Below are 22,448 nucleotides of genomic sequence, written 5' to 3' on the forward strand. Positions count from 1 at the left end.
ATCATTACTCCTCTTAGTTATACCTCCAAGTATGAAATTATCTACTCATCAGTATCAATATATCAACCTAACTGGTATATTGAGAGTAATTTATACTTGTGCTGGATTAAATAATTGAAACTTTTTGAATATGAATAATAGTCAATTATCTTGCTATAAAAGGGCACAAAACATACTTTCCATTATAAACATAATAAAAGAATGTAGCTTTAGAGCTAGATAGGTGACTTTGGGAAGTTTATTTGATTTTTATGACCATGAGTATATTCATCTTTAAATGGGGATAAAATGCCTACGTAATTCAGACTAGATAAAAATATACCCAGAGTCTGACACGTAATTACATTCAAAAAATGATAGTGGAGGTGGAGAGAAAGGAGATGATTATTATAATGTGGCAATTACTGTCAGAAGTCAAATGATCTCATCCCTTCCCTCAACTCTCTCTCATTCACTCCCCTATCACTAAACTTACCTCATTTCCTCAAGCTTAGCCCTACTCCACGTAATTATAGTGTTTCTCAAAACTAATGGAATCTCTAAATTTGTAGCTTTTTTAATTAGGCTGATAGCTAGTCAAGATTTGGCAGATTCTAAGATGTGCAAATGTTTTCATTTAGGAATGCAGGTCACAGTAAGAGAACCAAGCTAGCTTCACTTCCTCCCTACATCTGATTTAGGCCCAGTATTTGGGTTGTAATGATTGAAAATGACTAAATGTGAGCCAACTCCAGTACCCTAGGAGCGGCGATGACTTTATATATACAACACTTTATTTTCTCCATCTTCCCCTAAACTCAGAAAAATAGGAACACTTCATTTTCAGCAAAGAGTAAATTCCCTCTACAAAAGCATTTTGGTTACTGTACTTTAGACAGATATTATTTTTAGATGTTTAGACTATACATGTTTGCCTCAATAGACTCAAGTATAATAGATACGGACTCAGCTTTCCAAGGTCCATTCTGCTCCATGCTTGTGGACACCCTACAGGCCTAGATTCTTCTAGAAAATACTATGCCCTAAGTCAGATCCATCAGGAAACAGTCTGTGAAATACAGATTTCTGTGCAGAAAGTTTACTGAGTAGGGCCATTGGGACCAACACATGTGAGAAGAATGTGAAGCCAGACTGGGCGGAGGGAGAGGTTAATTATGATGAACTTGCAGTAATGCCTCAGCTGAACTCAAAGGGAGACTTAGAGCTACACTGACCCTTTAGAGTTGTCCATCACTGAGGGAGAGCTTAGCCTTTGTATCCCACATCACTAGTCACTGGATGTGGGCTGCTCCCTCTTGTTGAGGGCAATTGCTGAGGAAGAACTCAACTGTTAAGGCGTTGGTAGCCAATGGCCCTGGAAATTTGGAGAATGAGTGCTTCATCCTGAAGGGAAGTACGGGTGCACACTCGAAAATTTACTACCTACTGCTAACCAACCATCATTTACTTTTAGTGCTTCAGAATAAAATGTTTTCTAGAAATTGGAGGGAAAACACATGTGTATGAAGATGACACACTCTTGGTCACAGTCACATTTCGGTAACTTTACTGGATAAAATGATACCAATCCCATAAAAGAAATTTGTTCCTTTATCTACACCACAAACTGTTTGAGGTTTTCGGGATCAACCTTCAACTATAACAACTGGTGTTCACAAGCCTTGCTATTCTTCAGGATTAAGTATGGCAGAGAGACTTCTGACCACATAAAGGCAGTAAAAAGCCTAAGCATGGTGGATCCTACTGAGTGAAAGACTTGGGAAGTGAGTCAGGCCCAGAGAACCTGAGAAATTATAGTCACTCTCCATTTCAGAAACCAATCAACCTAAAGACCGGAGTATGAACTAAGTCATAGCTTGGTACTCAGGTTGGTATCTGCAATCCTTGTGCACTGACAACTGTTCCTACACCAACATTTCCCAGTGGACTCCTCCTGCACCTTAGTCCCATAGGATGCTCACTGAAAGAAAGTTTTAGGTCAAATGTAAGTGAGAAACTTTTCATTCCAAAATTCCACCTGAACGTTGCAGTGTTTGTTAGGATACTAAAGTCTTAAGAAATCAAGCTACTAATTTTTTTTTTACTACATCATTCCCAAATTTATATATTACACATTTTTTTTCATACAAAATTTATTAACATTCTGAAGAAATGTCCTAGAGAATTCAAGCTGGAACATCCTTCTCCATGCAATGCTAAAAGTGTCTTGTGAGAAAAATTAATAGTTCAATTAACAAACAGGCTGCTTTGTCAACATAGAATTACAATATAATATAGTCTTGTGGATATCTTCTACTGAAATTCCTCTGGGAAAGATAGACAAAAAGCAATTGGTACTTAAACATGAAGCGAACCAAAACTTTGCAATCCTGAAGCTGCTTTTTGGGATATTGCCTTTAAGTTATTTATTAAGAAACAAGACTCAGAAAGAACCTTTAAGCCTCCCTCCCACCCCCTCTCACTACCTCTCCTCCTCTCCCCTGCTCTCCTACCCAAGAGATACAGACAGAGAAACCTCCTTTTTAGGAAGGGAGCCTGGGCTTAATCACCCTAAGAATTTTCACCCTAGCATTACTCAAGAAGCCTCAAGGCCTGTTAGCTAGTTACCCTCTGTGCCCCATTGTTTCTGAGTTGCCCAGCAAGAATTTCCCTGCCATGTATTTTCCTTCCTTCTTCAACTACCTATAAGTCACGCATTCTCACTTCTGAAATCTAATATCCTGTCCCCCATCCCATTTCTCCTTTGTCCAAAATGTCAACCCTATGTTGCCACACTGTCATTGGAATTTTCATGCTTATGTGAAATTTTTATTTTCTCCCATTAATCTCTCTCTGTTAATTTGATTATTACACAAGCAAGAAGAACTTAGAAGGTCAGAGGAAAAGTATTAATTATTTTAGCCCCCGACGATCCACAAAATCGTTTCTCTGTCAGGGAATCACATGTATCCACATTCTCATTTACTTACCTCTTCAAAAATAATCCATTAAACTAACATTATTTACTTTTTCATATGTACCACCATTTGAATTTCCAGAATATCTGTGTGTATTTCACCGTAGTATAAGCCAGAAAAGTTAGAGAGTCCTTTCTGAGTTAGGAGAGGAAGCCAGCCATAATGAACCCACAAACCATTTCTACATAGCATGGCATAGCCAGAGAAAATACGCCATGTGGTGAAAGCAGGGCTTTGCAGTGACATGAAAAAGATCCAATTCCAGCTTCATTCCCTAGTTGGGTAACCTTGCCCAACTGTTTCATTCCTCTGACCTCAGGGTGCACATTTGGAATATGAAAATGACATTACCTATCTGGAATGTTGTCTGGGAGATTAAATGAAATAACATTTGTAAAGGGAAATAACCTTAATGGCACCTTGCTCAACAAATAGTACTGCTCCTGACCTAGCTCCTTTCTTATTCCTTATAGATGATTCAGGGGAAATGAGGTGTAGACTTTCCAATAGTTATTTTCTTAAAAATCTGCCTTTTCTTCAAATTTTCTAATCTTGTGATCTTACCTATAGGAGGCAAGAATTAGGAAAGATACTAAGGTAAAATAGCTTGAATCCGAAACACAATAGTGAGAAGGTTAGAGACTAGAAAAGACAAAAGCATGAAGACTTTTCTATATCCAAGGTTGATCCTTACCTTCTGTCTCTTAAAGCTTTTTGTAAAAGGAAAATATCCTTTAAATACATTATAATTTTTGACATTTTTCCTAACACAATTTGGCCATTTTATCAGTACTAGGTAGTTAATCACAGCAAACTACTTCTACCTGGCAACTGACAATTAACCCATTGCACAGTTTGAATGTCTGCACTGACAGCATGGGTGTTTATAATATAAGATGCAAATTAAAAGTTAAAAAGTCACTACTCTTCACTTATCACATTGGCAAAAATCAAAAAGTTTGATAACATGTTGTGTTTGCAAAGGCTGATGTGAGCAAAAATTGGCACAACATAGGGAAGATAATTTGGTAACAGCTAGCAAAATTTGAAATGTATCCTTTTCGACCCAGCAATACCATGTCTAGACGTTTAGCTTAAAGAAATACCCTCTTGAGGGCAAAACAAAGCATGTTGCATTGTGCAGCACTGTTGGTTACAGCAAAAGTCTCAAAACAGCCTAAATTTCTATTAATTGAAAACTATTGAAATAGTTTGGTACATCTATAAAATAGGAGACTATAATTCACTATACCATTTACTATAATAGTGGTCTTCAGTATATATTGTAAAGTGAAAAAAGCAAGTTACAGAATATTTGTATATTTAAAAATGTATAATGCATCTACATTCAATAGGCATAGATCATCTCTGGAAGGAGACCTCTAAGAACCTGACAGCAGTTGTCTCTAGGGAGGGTCTATGGTGACTTAGATGGCTTTATCCTTCCCTTCAGCTTGACTACACCTTAGACAGTTTACTTCCTGACATTCTCTTTCTTCTAGCATTTTAGAAAACTTGTAAATTCTTTCTCTGTCCCTTTGAGATGTAAATCTTTTAAAAAGCCTATTGCCAGTTATATAACCCAGAATTATCTTTCTAAGACCTGGGAGCCAACTCTTTGAAATATAACCATCAAGGAAGACTGCCCCTATCTCCCCTAGCCTAAAACATAGGGAGGTGGCTTACTCCAATTTATAAAACTACCTCTTGTCAGGAAGATAAGAGGAAGTCTAATTTTCCCCTGGGTAAGGCCAATTAGCAAACACAGGTAGCCTAAGATTTTCCCAGCCCCGATTTTAAAAACTATTACCTTTTTCTTTTTCTTTTTCTTTTTTTTTTTTAATGGAGTTGAACTCTGACTGAGTTTTGGTGTCTCTCTCTGTTGCAATGGCCTTGAATAAAGTTTTTGTTGCGTGTTTAATTTTGTCTAATGCAATGTTTGCTTTGACACTGGGATAAAGGGTATCCTGATCAAAAGGGGGACTTTTTACTTAATATTTTTTTGTACATTTTGACATTTTTATCATGTGCATGGATTACTTATTCAAAAGAGAAACAAGCTCATAAATACAGAGAACATTTTGATGGTTGCCAGATGGGAGGGGTACTGCAGGTTGGTGAAAAAAGAGAAGGGATTAAGAAGTACAAATGATTGTTACAAAGGAGTCATAGGGATGTAGCATATTGCATAAGGATTATGGTCAATACTATTATAATAACTATATATGCTGTCAATGGGTACTAGATTTATCAGGGTGATAGAAGTACAAATAGCTAGTTACAAAATAATCATGGGGGTGTAAAGTAAAGCATAGGGAATATAGTCAAATAAAAATCGCCAATACCTTGATCGTACACTTCCAGTCTTTAGAACTGCGAGAATATAAATTTCTGTTGTTTAAGCTACCCAGTTTATGGTATTTTGTCAGAGCAGCCCTAGAAAACTAATACAATTAGCATTAATTCATATTTTAATCTAAGTAAATAAGATGTAGATGGAAATTTTACCTGACATGAATTTTGGAAAATTCTTTCCCTTTGCAAAACTGGTAACAAGGAGACCATTGGGAGTTATTGCAATAATAGTAATGGTGGCATGGACTAGGATGGAGTCTAGGTATATTTAGAAGGCAGAGCAGAAAGAGTTTACTGGGGTGTCAGAAAAAGAAAGAAGTCAAAGATGACTCTAAGGTTTCTGGCCAGAGCAACTGGTAGATATAAATTGTCATTTGGTGATATTGGAAGAGTATAGAAAGAGCTGGGGTGTATGGAGGGATGGAGCTGGGACGGGATGGAATCAGAGGTATTATTTTTCAAATTAAGTTTGAGGAGATGCTTTTAATGGTCACATAGAAATGACAAATAGGCAGTGGCTGAGCCTGACTGATAGTCAAGGAAAAGATCAAGATTAGAGATAAAGGTATTGGAGTCATCACGATATCGTTGGCGTTTAAAGCACTGTAACATTAAGAGCTCAGGTAGATGAGAATAAGTACCACAGTGGTGGGAGACAAATTAGGAGAGTGTGTGCCCTGGTATTCAAGTGAAGCAAAAGTTTCAAAGAGGAGGATTTGATCAACTGAGTCAAATGCTGCTGATAGGTAATCTAAGATAAGTACTGAGAATAAATTACCGAATTTGGTAACTTGAAGGTCATTGATAAACTGGACAAGAGCAGTTTCAGTGGAATGGTTGAGATGAAATCCTTAGTGGAGTAGGTGCAAAAGAGAATAAGATGGGAGAAAGTGGCGGTGATAAGTATAGGCAATTATTCAGTGGTTTCAATTTAAATGGAATCTGAGAAATGAGACAAGGACATGGGGTGAAACATGAGATCAAAGAAGATATGTAGTTTTTTTAGATGATTGCCAGCATGATTTGTAAATATGTCGCTGGGAAAGATCTGGTAAATTCGGGAAAATTAAAAATGAAGAATAAGGGGAACTATAGGAGCAACACAGGTGAGAGTATATGGGCACCAGTGCACACAGAAAGCGTAAGCTTTAGATGGAACGTAGCTCATTCATACTAAAAAAACAAGGCAGAGTTTGTGAGTATAAATGTATGTAAAGGCTTGTAGTTTTAGTGGTACAAAATGGAACTTCTTCTTTCCTGGTTTTGTTTTCTCAGTAAAGTAACAAAGTTATTAACTGAAAGTGAGGAGGTAGAAGCGGAGTTGGAGATTTGAGGAGAGAGGAAGTGTGAACTCATTGTCTAGAAAAGAGCACTGGTTAGGGAAAATTGGTAGGATTATTGGGCAGTACTAATGACCTCTCCATATTTAGTCATGAATTTTGGAGAAACTATCTGCATGGACTAGGTGTTTTTCCCAATCGTGTTGAGCTTTTTGTGTGAAGACACAGAGCACAGCACATGGAGACAGAGGCAGAGATTGTAGTGATGCATCTACAAACCAAGAAACACCAAAGATTGCTAGCCTTCACAAAAGCTAAGAGAGAGACATGTAACGGATTCTCCTTCAGAGTCCTCAGAAAGAACCAATTCTGCTAAGACCTTAAATCTCAGACTCCAGCTTTCAGAACCGTGATAAAATTAATTTCTGTTCATTTAAGCCACCAGTTTGTGGTACTTTGCTACGGCAGCTTTGGGAAACTAACACAGGTGGTAAGCACAGCTGTCAGTGAATCCCTCATGAGTTTAATTTGGATTATTCTCTGAACACGTGAATTTTCACTCGCTGGCATAAAATTATGTCCATCAAGCACTTACCCTACATGCAGCCTGAAGTATGCCCCAATCATCCTAAAAGCTATTTTTAAATTTAAGTTTTCATTGTGTGCTTTCCTGTTTTCTTTTTTATAACAATGTATTATAAAGCAGGTTTCCCATCCCTGAAGTGTCTCACTGAAAACACTATTTAATTCTTCTTACACTAACTGTTTGTTTCCTGTCTTTAAGTCTGTTTTCTCTTGACCAAGCATTTCTTTACATGACTTCTAAGAAACCAGAATTATTCAATTAATAAAAACTATGAGCACTCATTTACACAAGAGCATTAAACATATGTATGACATTACCAATATAATGTATACGTTATTAAAATAAACTTACTGAGGCTAATAATCTAAGAGAGATGGAAAATGTGTATTAAAACTTTGTATTAATTCAATGTGATACTCTTTAATCCAGAGTGCAAATTCCAGTTAGCTTCCTGTGATTCTGCTATAAAATCATTGGCTGATAAAATTCAGATATCACCTCATCTTGCTAACAATTCATGCAATAAGTTCTCAGAAGCAAGATGTGTAAAGTCAGGCTCCTATATCATCCATTTTTCTGGAAAATGGATGTAACACAAAATCAACACAAGTGAAAGTCTTACTTAGCTGATATATAACAATTTTCATGTTGCAAATACTCACTGAAGAGGTATGAATATGGCCTTGCATCTAAAACTTGACTCTAATGATTTTGTTCCACATGTAATAATAATCAAATTAAATTGAAGGCAAATTACTATTCAACACAATGGAAAAAAACACAATTTCTGATAAGTTCTGGCTATATTCTAAAAAGTACTATTTTGACTTTATAAATACTAAGATCTCTCTTTTTTATGCAGGACTTTTTAGACTTCTTATTTTCTTAGAAACTAATACTATTTTCTAATAATACTTTCCAAAAATTTTGAATTAGTCAATGAACTGTAACTTAATCATCTGGTTTTACCAGAGGATGAGAAAATTATCTTTAATTTCCATTATAACTAATCACGTTATAACAATAATAAGAAAATCTCTCTACATTAACAAAATCTCTCTACGTAAAGTGAATATTAGACAACTTAATATGGTAATTAGCATTCATGACAAGACATTCCTATCCAGCTTCTATTGCAAAGGACTATATGAGAATTGGGGGTAGGGCAGTAGAATTAATTTTGAAGATTGACTATTTCACTAAATAGCAGCCCTTGAGCAACCCAAACTAATGACCAGTTACTCCTCTAGGTATATTAGGCAAATGGGTATAACTGAAAACTAAATTTGCCACTTCTTTTTATCAAGTTCTTCCTCAATCATGTGTCTTAAACACAGTTCTCTGCATATAATTAATAAAAGGGGCACTATTCTGAAAAATTTTCAACACATTCTATATTGTAATCCTGCAAAAGATACAGCAGGAGGTTGGATAGGAACACTGCATTAATAGCATGAGCTTTTGGAAGAGAGAGAATTTACTCTCCAGGGGACAGTTTAAAACACTGCATGTTCTTCTGATAAAATGGAGAGTGAACGTCTAAAGGATTCTGGAGGACTTTTGAAGATTTTTTTCAACTTTATAATTGACCAATAACTTTTACCTGTAGTCTCATATAAAAAACAGAGAAAAATATCATTTAATAGCTCCTAACTACAATTTCAGAACTTAAGCTTACATATATGGGAAGAATGCTTATCTTCCCAAAAAATGCAATTAATCAAGCCCATTATTTAGGGAAATAATTCTTTCTCTCCAAGTATTTGCAGCTTCCCTTGACCTTTTCTTTTTTCACCAATTTTTTTGAAATATAATTGGTATACAAAAAAACACACAGAGTAAATGTGTACAATTTGGAGGGTTTGGATATATATGGGTACACACACACACAGGGTGCCAAAAAAAATGTATATACATTTTAAGAAAGGAAAAAACTGTATGTATTGTAATCCTCAATATACTGTATATAATGATAACAAAAGATGAATACAAGTCACGTTTGCCTTCTGCAAGTACAAGAGGTGTTCAAAGTGGTTACCATCAGTGTCTAGACACTTCTGATTACAGCGAACTATTGCTTGAGCATACATAACAGCTCTTAAAATGTGTATACATTTTCTGGCAACCCCCGGTGTGTGTGTGTGTGTGTGTGTGTGTGTGTGTGTGTGTGTGTGTGTACAGACATTTTGGTCAACGTTGCTCAAGCAGTAGTTCGCCGTAATCAGAAACTTTTGGACACTGATGGTAACCACTTTGAGCACCTCTTGTAATAGCAGAAGTCAAATGTGACTTGTATTCATCTTTTGTTATCGGTATATATTGAGCATAATAATTTTAATAGTTCTTTCCTTCCTTAAAATGTGTATACATTTTTTGGCACTATGTATATATAGACACACACACACACACACACTCACACACACACACGTGTTACCACAATCAAGGTAATAAACATATCCTTCACCTCCAAGTTTCCTTGTGTCATTTTGTTTGTTTCGTTTGGTAAGAACACTTAACATTGGATCTATCTTCTGAAATTTTAAGTGCATTATACCTTATTTTTAATGATAGGCACTATGTTGTACAGCAGGTCTCAGTAATTTGCTCGTCTTGTCTACTGTAATTTATACCCATTGAACAATAATTCCTCTATCCCTCTCCCCCACCCCCGTAACCATCATTGTGTTGTCTACTTCTATTAGTTTGACTATTGTAGATGGCTTTACGCAAAAGGAATTATGCAGTATTTGCTTTTCTGTGACTTATTTAATTCACTTAGCATAATGTTTTCCAGGTCTCTTTATGTTATTGTAAATGGTAGGATTTACTTCTTTTTTAAGGTTGAATAAATTCCATCGTATGTATACACCACATTTTCTTTATCCACGCACGTGTCGGTGGACATCTGTGTTGTTTCCATACCTTGGCTATTGTAAACAGTGCTGTTGTGAACATGGGAGGGAGTACAGAAATCTCTTCAAGATGCTCATTTCAATTCTTTGGGGGTATATACCCAGAAGTGGGATTGCTGGATCATATGGTGCTCTATTTTTAATTTTTTAAAGAACCTCCACACTGTTCTCCATAGTAGCAGCACCATTTTATATTCTCACCATCACTGCACAAGGGTTCCAATTTCTTCATATCCTAATCATTTTTTTTTTCATTTTTTGATTATAGCCATCCTAACAGGTGTGAAGTAGTACTTCATTGTGGTTTTGATTTACATTTCCCTGATGTTTAGTGATGGTGAGAATGTTTTCAAATACTTGTTGGCTATTTGTATGCCTTGTTGGAGAAATGTCTATTTGAGTCCTTTTTCCATTTTTCATTTGTTTTTGTTTTTGCCACTGAGTTTTAGGTGTTCCTTACATATTTTGGGAATTAACCCCTTATGTTTAAATTTGTAATCCATTTTGCATGTATTTCCCTTTGACCCTTACCTGGATCCTTCAGCTGGGAAATCAAATATAATTTCTCCTATTGCCAGGGAAAACAATTGGCATTTGCTACAACACTGCAGAGCAAGTAGATAGAAACTTTTTTCTTCATTCCCTAACTGCTATATTAACTAGTAAATATGCAGTATTAGAAGATATATAACACGAAATTAAGTCCTATGCTTAAAAATAGTAAAATAAGGTCTTTGTCTTCAAGGAAGAATTGGATTACTACCATGAGACAGGCCAAATAAATTTTCAAGCTATCAAGTCATAACGCCCAGTTTTCTCGGTGACAGAAATCAATTTTCTAATTGTGTTGGTCTCCGAACTGATCTAAAAACATAGCATGTGTACAAAACATCAAAAATATTCCACAATTTTCTGTGACAATGTAACCGATCTTCAATTAACAAGGACATAAATATTCTAAATTTAGATTTTCTTGTGTTCATTTCCATTAACTGAGAAATTATATTTGTATATTCAATTAATCCCTGTACAAATTATGTTAAAAGTTGATTACAGAAATGTCATACGGAAATAGACAGAAATTATAAATTTAATAAAGTGTACTTGTAATACATCTTGGAAGGAGTTTACGAGTTCAGCATGCTTTACTGAACCATATCATCATTAAAATTTGATAGAATGCAGGTTTACATTTTGAATTAGGTTTATATTTTAAGCCAATAGGATACGTTTTTGTAAATATTTCTCTCATTCTAGCTGTTGAATTATTTTCATATTCTAGACACAACTTTGCTTTTTTTTTCAGATAAAACCATGCTTTCAAAGCTAATCACAGAAATTCAGTTGTAGTTGTCATTTTCTCACAACTCTTATAATAGTTCTTATTGTTTGGGAGATGAGGATTTATTTGTTGATGGGGTAGAGCTCGAGAGGACTACATTTGAAAGCTCCAGCCTTTATATTATTTATGGGGAAAGCTAGAAACAAAATTGGCCATCAAAAATCTCACCCATTGAATACATCATAACTGATGCTTCTCTTTATACTGGATGATTGTGAAGGAACCAAAATGGAGAAAGCCTGAATGAATGTCTCAGGAAAAGCATGCTAATAGGGAGAACAAAGAAGAAAATTAGCTGAAAAGAAAGTGATGGCTGAATACAAATTCTGACCATTGTTTTGTAGTTATAGCAGAAAAGTTTTAATTCTAGCTACTATAATCAGTATAAGGATGAACAGAGAAAAATATTGTTTACAAACCTAAAAGTATTTTTTTATATAAAAAAAAGAAGGGAGGAAAGGAGGAATTGAAAGAAAACTGAAGTTTTAGGGAGTAGCTAATTATAAAAGCCAAGGAACATATCGGGGGAAGGACTAGCAATCAGAAAGAGTTCCTCACGTCCTTCTCTGTGTACAAGTCCCAGGACCCGAGTAGGAGAGTTAAAGAACAAGTGGAATTAGAGATATTACATGGAGGTTTGAAGGCAGGAATAGATCACTTGACTTAGGGAAATAACCATCTCCACTGACCCACAATCAATATCAAAATGAGAGGAAGCTCTATAAGATAGAATCCTTTTAGTCGCAGTTCTGACAACTCTTTTTTCTTTGCCCAAGGATAACTAAACAATATAAAAAGGTGACAAACTAAATTATAATTTGAACAAACATGTAGCAGAAGTGGAAAATGAGGTCCACTGAGAAAGTTTTACAAGAAGATAAAGTCTATAGGCTTTGAAAGAAGACTTAGAGTTGCCAGGGAGATGATGGATTTACGACAAACCACACAAACATTCTCTGCCTTTTAAGTAAAAGTGAAACCCTGAGTGATACTGTCAGGGTCATTTAAAAAGAAGTCTCCAATAACATGCTTTCTAGCTAAAAACCATGGACAACTCCATCTGTTTTGCATTTGTTTTCACCTTTGGGACCAAATTCTGGACTGTTGACTCTAATTTCAACTAGAGTTTTGGGTTTTTTGTTTTACAATCTCTCCTGTTGGCTTTTTGTATCATCACTTTCCTGTACAAGTTTAGCTCTAGTTTCTTCATTTCTCACCTCATTGGTTGCCTTGGCTGAGAACTATCAATTCTCAGGCCTAAGAAACCCCAGCTTTAGTGGACTTGACCCTCTGCCCCTGACGAAGGAAAGAAACAGATCAGAGATTTTAAAACAGCACGTTTGAGAGAAAGCAACATGAAGGACACGTACATCAGGGAAGAAGAGAACTCAGCAAGAGATCCCAGACGCACCTACTCAGCTAACGACAGGGTGAGCCTACATCTTATCAGCCCAGCTGGGACACTTCTGAGACTAAAAGAGGCACTAACTACACAGGATGCCAGGCAGGATGTATAAATAGAAACTTGTAGGACAAACTGGCAATGTATGGTCACTCTAGCTCTCAACGAATCTAATGCCACACTAATGTTTCCAGAAACCAAGGTGGGGGAAAGGAGTGCAGAAAGTAAACCACTGTCATTGTCAAGGAAGCCAGACATGGCTTAACATAGAGTTTAATATAATCTTGGGCATTAAAACTTCCTTGGTTGTCTGGTCTTCAAACACTTGCAAGGGTGAAGCACACAATTACCTACAGGTTAGGGCTGAGTGAAGAGAAATGTAATAAATTCCAAGAATGGAATCCAAGTCACTGAGACACAGATCTCCGACACGTGAATTCCACCATAGATTGTACACTAGTTTTATAGCAAGATAATCATATTCCCATGTAAATTCATTTTATTTTGTACAATAAAACATAAATGCAAATTTGCTTGAGAAGTTAGGAGAGCCATTACTCAAAGTAAAAATATCTTGTGATATTTCAAAATTTCTCTTTCACTAGTTTTAAATTACTGATGGGCTGTGTCTACTGGCAAGACAGGCAAATTAAAATGTTTCCTGTAAGCCAGATGTTGAAGTAATATAGAAAAATGGACATGTCAGTGATAATTCCTAAAGCTGCAATAATGAGAAGAACTGGCTTCTTATGATTGAAGCTTCCTGCCATTGTGGCCAATTTTATCACATCAGTAAGCTGGTTTCAGTTTTCTTCTGACACTTAGCTTATCTAAAAACTAGGTTATAACACTCCTAAGAGAAAGGCATTTCCAATTTATTAAAATGACTTTGTTTTTAAATTTTCCCCCTAAAATAAAGCTTACCTTTAGTGAAACTTAATTTTCATCAAGATAAGCCACGTGATATTATTAAAGATATATGGAAGGCGGTGCTTCCTTTTATTCCTTGTCCCCATGAATGTAATGTTGGTGTCATGTCTAAATTAGAAAATTTTCCTCCCACCTGACTAAGGCTCATTTTACTTCTTACATTAAGAATTCATTTGGTGCCCTGATTTTCGTTCCCCATAGAATAACTAGAGCAAGAATTCAATGTCATTTAAGCAAACCTAAATAACTCACAATCAGAGTTCATATTAAGCAGATGTTCGTGTTCAATATGGAGCTCCTACAGTCCTCGTTTCAGCCTCTCTGATATTCTCCTAGTAGTTCAAGATTGAAGACTTAGAATCATCTTTAACCATTCTCTCTTTTATTTTATATCTCATGAACCTCCAGATATCTTTGAAATGTGTTTTCTTTCTGCCATTTCTTCTCTTCTATTACTAATATCCTCCTTGTTCTAAATCACATGACAGAAAGGTCTTGTAAATGTAGACATCCTGTTCTCATTCTTGATAAAGAACCAAATATCCTAAGATAGGCACTTGCCTAAATAGGGACTCCATTTGGGTTCCTGACTTATGAACAGGCTTATTGTTACAAACAATGGAAGGAGTATATTTCTTTGACTCACCTCTGATTTGAGAAAAAAAAAAAAAAGAGGAAGAAGAAAAGAGGGCAAGGTAGAGTGGGAGGGAGGAGGGAATTAAGAATAGCCTTACACATGCCATAACATTTTTGCCGCATTTCCAGAGGTCACAGTCAAGAGTACTCCTTGCTTTTTTATAATCTAAGACAAAGGGCCAGGAGAACAGAATAGCACTGGAAATAATTCACTGAGCCATTACAATGGTGTAGGAGATAGTTTGTTTTGAGTTTTTTTTTTCTCTACACTTTCCAAGTGATTATATTTTGTCATTTGTAAAAGGAATTTAATAACAATTCTAACGGGGCATTATTTATGCAAGACGGTGGAAACGTTTCACATATGTATGATTCTTCTCCTGAATACTGTTAACTGTCTCATCTTACATTCATCAGTCAATGAATACTAGTTAATCACCTACTTTGGGTGGTACAATATGTTTGACACTAGGTAAGCAGCGATGAATTATAAAAACATGAATCTTAAATTGAGTGAGGAAAAGAGATAACATAAATAATTATGTGAGTACAAACTAAGAAGAATGCTGAATATTAAATCATTAAGGGAGAATGGACAGAACTACTTTGAGGATATAGCATTTAAAACTAGATTGAAGTGAGGAGATGTCATGTGAGCATTTGCAGAGAGAACATTTCCAGCAAAAAGAGCAGCTTTTTGTGCTGCTCCTAAGATAGGAAAATGCATGCATGATGAACTGAAATGGAGCTATTTAAGCTTGTGCACAGTGAGCAAGGTGGAAAAGGGAGATTATGTTGGAGAGCTTGTCAGGGAGCTATTATTCAGGGTCTTGAAGTCACCGGAGGTGGTATGGATATTACTTTGAATACAAGGGGAAGTCATGGAAGACTTTTAAGCAGAAGGTAACATGATCTGATTTAGTTTTCAAAAGAGCACTTAGACTGCTATTTGGGATATATATTGGAGAGAGAGAAAAGTGGGAAACCAATTGGGAAGCTATTTGAATGTTCCTTATGAGAGGAGATGGTTACCTAGTCTTGTGTGGTGGCAGTGAAGATTAAAAAAAAAAAATTGCTAATGCTGAGGTGAAATCAAGGAAGAATCTCTGGTTTCTAGCTTGAACAACACAGTGAGTGACCGTGCTTGTTTCTAGGATGTGTCGTACTGGAGTAGATGTCAGGGGAGGGGTGGAGAGATCAGAGTTCAACCTTAGGTACTGACAGATGAGGTGTCTTTGACATCAAGAGAAACTGTCAAGTGCTAAATTAACCTCATAAATAGAAATTTGTGCAAAAGATGAGCATTTAGGACACATTAGCATGTAAGTATCACTTAGAAGAAATGGGGATGGACAAGACTGACCAGGGAGAGTATATATGGAATAAATAAATAGAAGCTCAAAAAATTGCATACCATGGAACTGATCAACAAAAAACATCAACACTTATATATCAGATGAGGGAAGATAAGCTAGTAAAGGAGATAGAAAAAGAGTTGTTGGAGAGACAAAAAGAAAGTCAAAAGAAAAAGTATATGCTTCAAGGAGAATGGAGTGGTAAAATTCAAATGTGTGTGTCAAATACTGCTAAACAGTTAAGAAAGAGAAGGACATAAAGGTGTTCTCTGGATTTGCCAACAGGGAGTTTTTTGTAACCATGACTTTCACAGAAATGATGGCTGAGATATTTCTTTAAGATGGTAGGTATTGATCATATTTGTATAATGAAAATAATCCAGTAGGGAAAATATGATAATACAAATGTGAGAGGAAATACAGTATATGAAAGAGAAAAGTCTTTTTGAATGCAAGAAAGTATCAGATTGACCCAGGGTGCAGGTGGAAAGACTGGTCTTGAGTAAGGAGAAGACTTCCCTGTAATTAGTAGGGGAGAAAGAGATTAGAGGCATCATTACATTTGTGGATTTGTTGATAAAACACATTTTGGAGCTCCATTGGAAGGCTTCTACTTTCTAAAAGACAATGAAATAAAGTCACTTACTGAGGTTGGGGAGAAGAAGGGGGAGTATGAGGAGCAAAGAAGGATGTAAAATCACCATGAAAACCAGTGAAGATTAATGTTGCAAAAAGAACAAAACAACCCAAGAATCCAATAAATTATTTTCTTCCCTATTGCTGTTGTTTGAGAAGAAAATAGTTTCAAATAGTACCTATGGATAATCCACAACGAAGGAAATTATGTTTGTTCAAAATCAATTAAGGAGTATAGGACTTATTTCTATAAGTCTATGTGTAAGAATCAGGGTTCCCATAGTCTGTAGTTCCTTAAAAGACCATAATGAGAATGGAAGTGTGCTGCTGCCCTGTCTTTTTCATTTGAAAAGAAAATCTAATGACACTAACTGTTTTCAACCTGTCTTTAAATTGCATCATATATTGTCACTGGTACTTGAGTTTAAGAATTTTATATATTATTAAACTTATAGAAGAATTCATAGCTATTATAACATTTCAACAAACACAGAGGTTCAGTAATAAAAAAGATAAAGATTTTTTACCTCACCCTACTGCTGTTTTCCTGGGAAGCCAATGTTACCAGTTTGTTATGAAACTCACTATCTCTTATGTTTATCTATCATACACAGATTTTGTTGGTTAGTTTTTATTATTGTTCTCCTAGTAATGTAATACAATTACACTAATCATTGTTTCTACAACATTTTTGACAATTAACATGTGATTTCCCCAAGTCAATTATTTATAAACTTAAAATTATTTTAATGACTGAATAATTGCCTATAGTTTATGCTTTCCATGTTTTATTTAACCATTGCTCCTTTAATGGCAAATTACCTTATTAATTAAAACAACGCTGCAAAAAATATTCTTAAACCTGTATCGTTGTATACAGGTCCACCCCTAACATTTGCTGGCCAGAGGAAAGATTACAAATGGAGGGTCACATATCATGTCTATATACTTAAAGGTATTAATCAAGCTAACAAGTTGTTAAATAAAATAAATTATATCTTCCTACTTTGACAAATATATACTCATAATGATCTGGAAGACCAACTCGAAATTTCCTATTCTCGGATGTCTTGGTGCCTGGCCATTTTCCCTCTACCTGTCCCAGTTCTCAGTCTACACTGGGGACAATCCTATAACAAAATTTGCCTTGTGTTTTACATGTAGACACTTCAATCCTAACATTCACTCCACCTGCACTCTTCTTATAGACTCTCCTCTTGCAAATAGGCTCCAGTTGGCCACTCCTTTAGCCTGGAGATGCTGAGAGAACAAACTGGGGGAAAGACCTGTTCGAAACATGAAAGGTGACTTACAGCATTTGGCAGAGAATTCTGAATCCTGAGTTGAGTATATGGAATGGGATCCCGGGTGGAAGCAGGGGATAACAGACTCCAAGTGGCATGACTGCTTGACCCCAATGACAATCTACTCCATAGGGAAAGAAAGGCAGGACTGAGCCCTCTTAAGGACAGGGCACCCTGTGGCCCAAATTTAAGGGAGGTACTGATTGCACAATCATGCATTCATTTCTGTAAGATGGATCCCTAGAAGTAGAATTGGTGGATAAAAGAATATGACTATTTTTTTATTTGGAAAAACCCTTCCAATACTTGATGTACCAAGTATTGCTAGCTATTTATATTCAACTGACAATGTAAAAGATAACCTTTTCCTTTCAACCTCATCAAAAAATTATATATATATGTATATTTATACATATATATATATTTTTTTCTAATATATTTGCTGAACTAATGGATGAAAAAAAAACACCTCACTGTTTGTATGCATATTTTCCTGAGTAGTGGTGAGCTTTACATTTACATTTATAATATACTATTTTATTAATCACCTACTTATTCTTTCTCTTTCTTTGGAGAATTATTTTTATAGCTTAATCAAAAACTTTTAGTCTTTCACTTTATATTCCACTAATTTCAGAATTTGTATTTACTAAGTCTGTTCTCCAAAATTATTTTAGTTGTATTACTTTTGGTATGTTTCTAGTTACTTAAGGTTTTCACTGATTTGTTTCAATCTTTGTTCTTTAATTAAAGCTTTTAAAAATCATATATTTCAGTCCAAGTATAAGCTTTAGCTATGCAACATTGATATGCATACAAATTATTCATATTTTCATTAATTTATATATAATTTGAGTTTTTTAAATTTTCTGTTCATTTTTTTAATCCAGGAATTTGAAGGGGTTCATTTTTTCTGACTCATTCATTTTTGTATTAACTGAATTATAATCGGAGAGCATGGCTTGTAAAAATCCTACTTTTTGGAATTTATCATGATGTTTTTTGTGACACCTGATCAAATTTACTAAATACACTACTGGCAAAAGAGACAGTGTAGACTATAAATAGGAATGGGTGTGTTTGTGCATGAAATACTAAATGTGTATATGGCAGAAAAGTGAGTGTAGAAGGCTATTATTCCAAGGAGAGGCCACTGAGGATACAAAAATTAGGTCTGTGTAGAAAGATGAGCTTAAAAGTATAAAAAAAAGATAAGAATAAATAAGCAGAGATCAAAGCAGAGTCTAAGATTTTAGCATGTTAATCCAGTCAGGAAAGGGGCCGATAATCCATAAAAACAAACAAGCAGAGTTCTGGCATTAAGAGTTTAGGGATCAAAGATTCTCCCAATGGAAAAATTAGATTTCAGAGACAGGAAACCCACCTACCAAAATATAGAGTATAAGTCAGCACAGCTCCAAGTAGGAAGCCAGACTTGATTCCGATTAGTAGCTGGAAGCTTCTTACACGGTCCCCATTTACAGCACAACTGTTCCCAGAAAAGGTAGCATAAATAACATAATCTTATTCTCACCTCCTTTTTTGAAACTGTTTTAACATTTTTACCTTTAAAAAGTATATTGTTGTGTTTACTTCTATTGCAATACTTTTAGTATGCTCTCTCCCTCTTATGTTTAGCCTAAGATTTGGTAGTAAACCTGTTTAACAGAACAACTGTTAATCTTGAATTGTACTTTTAAACTATAAGAGAAGAAAATAAGGACTAGGGAAATTGTTCAATGACCATACGCAGGGAGTACCCTTAAATGGAAACACCTAAAGAACAAACAGACTATAGCAATCAAAAGTTCTAAAGTACATAGTCTGGGCTTCAGACAGATCTAGATTTCAATATTATTCTGCCACTTTAGGTACTTTTCTCAATCCAGAAGTATCCTGTGAATATGTGGCTAGTGAGAGGAGACAATCTGCTGTGGCACAGATGATAAAAACATAATTCCTGCTCTTCCTTCATATATTATATTGAGAACTCATTAAATTCTGCTCCTATTGGATGATTTCTTAGTTCAATATACTAACCTGTTCTTAAAGCAGCGAAGCTCATATAAATAAGCAAACTTCAGTAGCTTGGTGGTCTTCGATCTGCTCAAATGCTGAAGAACCTAGAGCTGGATTGTTCAATCTCAGCACTAACGGCATATTGGCTGGGACTGTCCTGTGCCTTGTGAAATAGTTGGCAGCATCCTTGGTCTCTACTCTGGTGTCTCAGTAGCACTTCACCTCTACTTGTGACAACCAAAAATGTCTTCAGACATTGTAAATTGTCCTCTGGGTGGTGCAAAATCACCTACTTGAGAAGCACTGGCCTAGAGAGGTAACAAAAACGGCAATTCAATTTTCCTCCATTGATGGAGAGGAATCAAGATATTTCACTATTGTGAAGTGGAGGTTTTTGAGATATGTGCATTGGTTATATGTGTAATAAGTCTAACTCAGAGAAGACATGTTCCCTTACTTTTCCATATATTTTTAATACAGGAGATGAAATACATCCTGAATTTGAGAAAGTATAATAGATAGCCAAAATAAGTTAATTCCCTCTAAAATAATCAAAGAACACCCAGACAAAGTAGTTTAATAAATTCAACTTACCCGAAACTTTACACTCATATGCTCATCTATTGAAGCTTATTGAAATTCATTCTAGTCTCAGAATTGGGGAGAAATATTTTGATGCTTCTTTAAAAAACTTGAGATACCCTTGGATGCCATGTCACCTCTTAGGAAATAGCTGCTTCTATCTTCTTACAATTCCTGTAAATGGAAATGATGGAGGATCCATTGTGGTTTCAAGAGAAGTCACCTTGAGGAAATTTAGGAGGAAAATATACCCAACCCAACCCGTTAATGATTCCAGCTAACTTTTCCCCAGTGCTGGACATTGCAGTTAATTTGGTTGCAAATGTCAATGAGAACAGACCAGTTGCAGTTCACCAATGTTGAAAATTCAGCTAAAGCTGATGGAATTTCAATCATAAACAGGCAAATTGTACCATAATTTGGTATTTCAGTAAGTAGTAAGTAAGCTAATAAAATTATTTTACTGTTTCTAATAAGTAACACAGGCCTTTAAATACTGGAATTGGCACCGACACTCCAAGAGGGGGTGCCTTTGTTAGATAGACAAAGATTAAGTTCATTACATTGGGCAATAGACCTGAGAGACTAAAAGAAGCATAACAATTGATGGTAGTGGGGCAGTGGTATTCAATATTACATTCTTGTGATTCTGTACGCAAAACTTTTTCTCTCAGGAGATGATTCAATCAAACCATCTTTCAGGCAAAATAAACTTTTCTCTGAAGTATTGAAGGTATTCAGACAGTCTTTTATAACGCATCTTAATCTTGAGATGAAATGTGTTCTTTCTCTCTCTCTCTCTCTCTCTCTCTCTCTCTATATATATATATATATATATATATATATATATATATATATATACAGGGTGTTATTACTTTTAATTCAGAAGCTTCAGTAAATGATCACAGCAAGTCCATCATTTCTCACAATGACAATGTCACGTCTGCTGTGAGAATGGATTAATAACAAGCTGAAGAAAGGATATGTCAGAAGAAGTCGTTGCTAACTTAAGACTTACTTTCTGGATTTATCACAATCTGACAATCAATGGGTAGCTTTGACAGGTGTTTTGTTGATAGTTGAATGATAACAGTAAATTAACTATATCTGCATTGTTTTAGTACCCCTTGAAAGAACACACCATATGCTTGAATATAAACTTTTAATCAAAATGAAATTTTCTAATGTATTTCTTTATAATACATTTCTCTTTCTAAAGATCACAATTTCTTGAGATAATGCAAAGATCTCAGATGCATGACAAAATGACATTTGAAGGATTGTCGATATATTTCAGGAAACAAAGTAGAGGGAGAAAATGTCAAAAAATATATATATATATCAGGACAAAGAAAAATGTACCAGCATTAAATGTAAGCGAAATGGGAGAATTAAATAGGATGATATGGAAGCCCAACTGGGCTTTTTCTACCAATAGATAAGAATGCATCTGTGACTTTTATTATGCACAGTGGTAGTTCAGAATATAACATCTATACAACTATCTCAACCGTGGTATTTCATAGATATAATGTATATCCTAAGATCAGGAGAGTAAACTGATACCATGGAAATTGAGAGATTTAGAAGACATAAATGGAAACAAAATAAAACTGGATAAATTAAAAGTCTGCTAAAACAGGATGTCAAAATACTCTGTTAAACTTGTTTTATTCTATTAAAAAATAGAACTTGAGCAGATAGTAGAGTGATATTTCTATAAACCCCAAAAAGGAAGGAAAAATGTAATTTCTGAATAAAACTTCAAGTCATCAACCATTTACAAAATATCTTAAAATATCAGAAACTTCATTTCCAGTAAAGACAAACTAGGTCATTCAAATTAACCCTACCAATGAAAACAGTAACAAAAGTAGATAAGACATTTTTATTTTTTAGATTACATCAATAGTACTAAAGAGCTGAAAAGTTAAGTAAACAATTTGAATTAATTGAAGAGGCTTTTATACTTTTAAGTATTTGAAGAGCTGTAAAGGTCAGTAAACTATTAAAAGTGACTGGAGTCAGCCGCAGCATGTTGTATACTGTATCCCCTGTAATCTACCAAATAAAAACAAAAATTTAATTGTAAATTATAACATTCATTCTTTGAAATAAGAGAACACTTTTGAAAATATTTTTTAAATAATTG

The sequence above is a fragment of the Rhinolophus ferrumequinum genome, chromosome 3 (genome assembly GCF_004115265.2).
Source record: "Rhinolophus ferrumequinum isolate MPI-CBG mRhiFer1 chromosome 3, mRhiFer1_v1.p, whole genome shotgun sequence".
Lineage (NCBI taxonomy): Eukaryota > Metazoa > Chordata > Mammalia > Chiroptera > Rhinolophidae > Rhinolophus > Rhinolophus ferrumequinum.